We start from the raw sequence: 7117 nt of genomic DNA, 5'->3' as shown, positions 1-7117 counted from the left end.
CTTTCTTGCTGCTGATTGTGCTGAATTAATCCTAATACTAATACTAATACTAATACTAATACTAATACTTAGGCAAAATTTGCTGGTGGGCACTAAAAAAAGATGGTTTTTGTCACGAGTCACTAAAAAAAGTCTTTGCCACCACACAATATAATTCAATGTCAATTCCTGACATTAAGCCAGTCTCAATAAAAATGCTTACATGAGCAAATTAATAGGAGATAGATGGGAACCGTTTCTTCCCCACGAAACGAATCGGGCGCTGTTTCCAAGTCGAAGAAACGCTGACGAAACGCGCACCGAGGCCAGCGACGGTTTCATGGTGGATCCCGTGCTCCCTCCCCCCGCACTCCCTCCTCCCGCGCTCCCGCTCCCAGCTTGCGCGCCAAATCCATCCCAGCTCACGCCAAATCCACCGCCGCCCCTGCCCTTCATCTTCCTCTCCTCCCAGAGCCGCCACCGCCCCTGCAGTTCGTTTCCTCCCAAGCCGCCGCGGCCCCTGCCCTCCCAGATCCGCCGCATCCCGTGCCATCTGGGCGGGCGAGATGTCCCGCAAGGGGGAGCTGCCCGGCGGCGGCACGGCAATATGCGGCGGCGGCGGCGGCCCCGTGGAGGTGGCACCGAGAAGGGCCGCAGTGGTGGCTTGGTGAAGGTCCGCGGCGCCAGCACAACGACAGGCGACGGCGGCGGCGGCGGCGGCGACACTTCGCCGGCTGCAGCTCCTCCGCCGGCTGCTGCTCCTCTGCCTGCTGCATCTTCTCCGGCGGCACCTCCCCCATGTTGGCCCGGATATGCAGCTTCACCGACGCCGCCCCCAAATTGGCCTGGATTTGCAGCTTCTACGGCGGCGCCCCCAAATTCTTCCCCACATGGAAACCAGTGCTCAAATCCATGGTAAATATGCTCTTTGTTTCTTGTGAGATGTAGTTTTGATTCAATTCTTTGAGACTGTGACCCTGTAGTTTTAAATTTCTCCTCATGGTAGATCACTTATGTAGTTACTGGATGCTTTTGCATATATGAGCTAAACATGCAGTTATCATGGCCTTGCCTTTAATCACATATACAACATATGCAGATCAGCAGATGAAGTTTGATTTAAGTTGAGTTGGCATTTCATATTTCTTAGTTTGAATTGCTTCAGAGTGTGCAGTGTGCTAGCCGCTAGCATTTTTTTTTATGTTGTCGTCTTCCTTCATTTGGTTGAAAAACATGCATATTATGTTGCAAAACATGCACCTATGATGTATATATTCTATCATCCAGGACATACCTGCTGTCGATTAAACTCAATCCTTTTGTATCTGGAATTTGTTATGTTCAATTTTAGTTGTGCTTTCCTGTTATTTCTATCTAAGCAGTTCTTGCACCACTGATCCATTGTAGGGGTGGTTATTTGAATATGTTAAAGCAACCATATTTTCCACCTTTGCAACCTTTTGGTGAAAATTCCCATTATGTTGGAGCTACAAACACCTTCCAGCCACCATCGCCTGCACCTGAACCATATCCCAATGAAAGGGCCAGCATTGACCTTGATGAAGAAGATGGTGTTGAGGCAAGTAGGTCAGTAAAGAAAAGATATTGGTCACATGAAGAGGAAGTGAAACTGGTAATCACGCTACGTAGATCATATTAATATGATAACCTATCTTAAGTACTGATGATACTTTCATAAACTTCAATTGTGCAGGCAAGTGCTTGGTTGAATACTTCTAAAGACCCTATTCATGGAAATGAAAAGAAAAGTGATTCATTTTGGAGTAAAATCACTAAGGAGTTTAACCAGAACAAGCAACGAGAATATCATAGAGACACCAACAGCCTGAAGATCCATTGGACACGCCTAAGCAAAATGATAAATGATTCAATGGTTATTGGATTTCAGTTTGTAAAATGAATAAGAGTGGATACTCCGACGACCAACTGATGGATGAAGCACAAAAGAGGTATGAGAAAAAGAATGAAAAACCTTTCACATTGATCCACTGGTGGAAGATTCTAAAAGATGAACCGAAATGGTGCACATTTGTTGCTCAATCAGAGAAAGATAAAAGCAAAAAAAGCAGCCAAGCCATAGATGGTGATGACATAGCTGAACAACGTCCTATTGGGAGGGAATCAGCCAAGCAAGAACGCAGAGGGAAGAGGAAGGTAGATCAGGTTATGGACGGTATTGAAATCCTTGGAGAAAATATAAATAAAATTGTTGAAGTTACGCAAGAGCGTAAGAAGGAACGTGAACAAATGACAGAGGCACAACTTGAGATCTCTACGATGAATTTGCAGACTGCAAAAGAGCATAAGGAAGCAAAGTTACTCGAAGCTTATACTTCTTTGCTGGCTCGGGATACAAGTCAGATGTCGGCCGAAGAGAAGATTAGCCATGGCAAGACATTGCTCAAGATGGAGAAGATGATTTTTCAAAATGATTGAGGTTAGTGATTTTGCCTCATCCTAGAGAATTTGTTCTGTGAATATAGTCTGCTCTCAGTTACTAGTGCTTGGTGCATGTCCCTAGTGCTCTGAAAATCAGTTAACACAACGCTGCTATTAATAGTGTAGTACTGAATTGAACCCTGCTATGTGCCTGTCGAGTTGCATCTAGGAAGCTCTTGGTGACACATTTTTTAGTTACCTTGTGCTGGTATTAATTGGTGATCTTGTAAGCTAATATGTTCCATCTTCCACTAACAGGAGCATCTGTGCAAGGATATCAATTGGGAGGCTTGTGCTTTTGGTCAGTTATTTTGGAAGGCTGCAATATAGTGGAAATTAAGTATTATTTTTCAGTTATTTTGGTGTGAAACTGCTCCATTAGGAATGTGAACTGTTGCTTTCAGACTGAAGCTCCTTTCGGCTTCATCTTTATTATGTGAATGTGAACTGGTAGTCCTTTCTTTATTATATGAATGTGAACTGGTACTCCTTTCACCTATATATACATCCAGTACTAGTCCATCTCGGCAGCATCTCCTTTCTAGAGCACCATCTTTTCTCCTTTCTCCTGTAATAGTCGCCACCATCTTTTCCCTCTTGTACAAAGGAGGTGCTCATCGAGGACAGGCTACTGACTTTGCAGGTGAGTGCCACTGTCTCGCAGAGTTGGGTGAACTTTTTTCAAAGAGAAGGCAGAGGGTGTTGGTTATTGTTTTGGCATGTGCTTCCCACTGTCGAGCTTTCACAAATTGCTATGTGCCCACTGAATTTGATATGCATGTAAATGCAGATTGTGCCCACTGAATTTTCCTTGAGCCCTTCTAATGTCTTACGCCATCTGGTAATGATTAAATTGAACATATGATTGTTTTTAAGATGTATTTTACCATCAAACAGGTTCTCGTATCCACAAAAATGTCGGACCAAAATTCAGCAAGCAACACTGTCAATTTGTTGGATGTGTTCATTGCAGAAGATGAACTCCTAGATGACTTAATCAGTGAAACAATGGTGGTCCTGAAGGCAAGCGTAGAGGCTCTTTCTCAAGAGGCATCTGATCATTGATTTCTCCAAGGAACTATATCAAAAGGCCGCGAGAGGAGTATCATCAGCGTCTTGTGGATTATTATTTCTCAGAAAATCCTCTTTATCCGCTCAATATTTTTCGCCGAAGATTTCGTATGCGTAGGCCATTATTCCTACGCATTGTTGATGAATTAGGCAAGTGGTCTGACTACTTCACTACAAGGGTGGATGCTCTAGGTCAGCAAGGACTCACACCACTACAAAAGTGTACCGCAGCTATTCGCCAATTAGCTAATGGCAGTGCGGCGGATCATCTAGATGAGTCTCTAAAAATTGGCGAGACAACTTCACTAGAGGCAATGAAGTATTTTGTCGAGGGTGTTATAGCTGTATTTAGTGGACGATATTTGAGACGACCCACTATGGCAGATGCTGAGCGTCTGCTCAAAATTGGTGAGAGAGAGGTTTTCCTGGTATGTTCGGCAGTATTGACTGTATGCATTGGCAGTGGGAGAGATGTCCAACTGCATGGAAGGGCCAATTTACTCGGGGTGATCAGAAAGTCCCGATGATAATTCTTGAGGCTGTGGCTTCTCATGATCTTTGGATCTGGCATGCATTCTTTGGGGTTGCAGGTTCTAATAATGATATCAATGTCCTAAACCAGTCTCATCTATTTATCGAAGAACTAAAAGGGCAAGCTCCAAGGGTCCAATACATGGTGAATGGAAACCAATATAACACAGGTTATTATCTTGCGGATGGGATATACCCGGAATGGGCTGTTTTTGTGAAGTCCATATCCTTGCCCATTTCCGACAAGGACAAGCTGTTTGCACAGGAAAAAGAAGGGAAGAGAAAGGATATTGAACGAGCATTTGGAGTATTGCGTCGACGATGGAGCGTCTTGAAAAAACCAGCTCGCCTATACGATCGTGGTCAACTTGAGAGAGTGGTGCTAGCTTGCATCATCCTTCACAATATGATTGTTGAAGATGGAAAAAAAGAAGAGGACATTGAAGAGAATCTTGATCTAAATGAGGCTCCTAGTACAGTGACTGTGCAAGAACCAGAATTCTCCCCCGAAGATTATGTTCCATTTGAAAGAGTGCTAGAAAAAGAAGGTGATATTCGAGATCGTTCGGCTCATATACAACTTAAGAAGGACTTGGTGGAGCACATTTGGAACAAGCACGGTCGTCGTCTATCTACAAATTGAGATCTACTATATGTAATCTTTTTCATATATGTGCTCATTTAAGATCGTGTGGGTATTGAAGTTCAACAAAACATATTTTTGGATACATCAATGTTTATTTATCATGTTCTACTAGACTAATACATAGTTTAGAAACAATTGCAAAAAATTCTATAGAGTTCTCATGGTACATTTGATCACCACACAATACACATGTTAAATACTACATCCTGTCTATGAAACTGTGCACTGAGACTGACAGTTTAATGGTAGTTTCATCTCACAGAAAAGCTGACATGGCAGTCTAGGTAACAGTGCCATGAAACCCGCACTGAGACCGGTCTTATAGCCTTTATAATAATATATTCTTCTCAAACAGGTATCGACATATTTATAAAAGACAAATATACACTTCCCTCTTCTATCAACGTTTCAGTACTCCTCCAAAAGCTTCCTCCTGCTGCCATCGGCGGTCTCCTCCTCCTCAGCCCTCCCCTTGTCATTCCTGCACCATTCCTAGACCGCAGGGTCCCACTCTCGGTTGCGGACCTTCGGGAGGCTGTTTAAGAGCAAGTATTATAGAGCCACATCAGCAGGATGAATGCATGTACACGTCACAAAATTCCTTGCTGGCAGAGAGAGAAACGTAGAGAGAGAAGGAGCAGGCGTTCTGTAAAACACCGGGCTGAACGCTGTGCTCGAGGAAAAAAACGTCCACTCCCAGCGTAGTGCGGGCGGCAAGGGCCGGCTGTTGCACTATTCTGCAGCTCCACCGCCACTCCTATTGGTTCTAGGCTTGGGCTAGATAAGAGGAGCATTAAATGATGGATGTAGTGGATGAATAGAAAAAAGTGAAAAAATAAATTTTTTTACTATGCAAAGCTGACGTGGCATTTGGTTACAGCCGACTGCCGGCTCTTCCATTAGCCTTGCTCTAAGAGGCACTGGTCGCGACCTCCTGCACAACGGGCAAGAAGCCGCTCACCAAAATCCACTGGTTCTTCGCGGCGGTGGCGGCGTCGACGTCCCCGACCTTGCCCATCTCCTCAGGCTCGCTCCAGCGCTCCGTCACCTTCTCTCCGGACCTACTCAGCTACTCTACAGCCCCCTCATCGCGGGACCGACGCCCTCTGGCACTCGGATCCTCGTTCACGAGCGTCGGCATCTTAGACATCGCCGCCATTACTACAAAATTTTTTACTACTATAGAAATATTTACGATGGCGGGTAAAAACCATTAATCGAGATCGTTTTTGCAACCACCTCGGCCCAAAGGTCACGGATTAATCGTGGCCTTAATCGAGTCGGTTTTCCTACCCGCCTCAGTAAATGTAATAGAAAACAAAAAAAAAAGAAAAAAGCAGTCAAGCCTATCCTAGGCCCGCCGAGCCCATCCCGTCACGCCAGCCGCCTCGGCAGCCGCCCACGCAGCCTTGCCCTCCACGACCTCCATCGCCACGTCCCGCCGCTGCCGAGTCCCGCCGTTGCTGCGTCCCTCTGGATCCGACTGCGCCCCCCTCGGATCTAGCCCTGGTGCTGCTTGATCCGGAGCCGCCGGCCGCACCTGAGAGGGACAGGGAGAGGGAGGGCTGGTGTGCTCGGGGAGAGGGAGGGGTCGGTGCGCTCGGGGAAGGAGGGAGAGGAGGGGAGGGAGGGCGCAGCGGGGAAGGAGGACGCGACGCAATGGGCTGAGGGTGAGGGGCGAGAAGTGAGAGAGCTGAAACCTTATCAGTGGGTGATACCGGGTCGAGATGAGCTATCTGGGCTCTAAAATGGGCCATTATTATCCGAGGTGGTGTTTTATAACCATCTCGGTTAATAAAAAATAATCATCTCGATTAATTCGAGACGATTAAAAATTATACCGGCCACCGAGGTGGTTTTCAAAAGTCGCCGTTAATATATTTTTATAGTAGTGCGCCGCGAACTCCGCTCCTCCCCCTCCTCCGAGGGCATTGACAGCCCTGGAGTGGCCCCTACCTCGACGGCTCGACGACGACCCGTGCACAGCTCGGTGCCACCCTTGGTGCTCGGCTTAGCGCCGCCCTGGGCCCCACGGGACGGGCATATCTCCTGGCGCCGACCCCGTGTGGCAAGGCCCCATGGGGCGCTCATGGGCGGCACCAAGGCTATGCCTATATTTTTTGGCATACTCAAGATTTGGAAAAAAATACTAATAAGAGTCTTTCTAAATTACACTCTCTAAATTATCATTTGGAGAGCATTCTGCATAAATTTTTATTTTGAGAGCCTTCTGCATAATTCTTTTCTATATATTTTCACTCTCCCATAGCTTTTCTATATTTTGTGTACACTCTATAAATCCATTTTGTTATCTATTTTGGGCTAGGGAGAAATAGGGAATGGAGAATGGATATATTTGGATAACCACTTAGAGAAACTGTTGGAGGGTATTGTTCCGTCAAAATCTCTATTTCTAGCAATAAGGAAAGA

At 45.8% G+C, this 7117-nt stretch overlaps 1 pseudogene across 1 annotated transcript; it reads left to right on the top strand.

The window, feature by feature from the left end:
- The first annotated feature begins 216 nt into the window (after positions 1 to 216).
- On the top strand, positions 217 to 4684 carry LOC120645361 (annotated as a pseudogene). Its single transcript, XR_005664240.1, has 4 exons — positions 217 to 894; positions 1387 to 1612; positions 1694 to 2437; positions 2698 to 4684. The product of XR_005664240.1 is annotated as a protein ALP1-like (transcript).
- The last annotated feature ends 2433 nt before the right edge of the window (positions 4685 to 7117 follow it).

The sequence above is a fragment of the Panicum virgatum genome, chromosome 8K (genome assembly GCF_016808335.1).
Source record: "Panicum virgatum strain AP13 chromosome 8K, P.virgatum_v5, whole genome shotgun sequence".
Classification (NCBI taxonomy): domain Eukaryota; kingdom Viridiplantae; phylum Streptophyta; class Magnoliopsida; order Poales; family Poaceae; genus Panicum; species Panicum virgatum.
The sequence above is the reverse complement of the archived record's forward strand: the minus strand, read 5'-3'. Positions and strand labels throughout refer to the sequence as shown.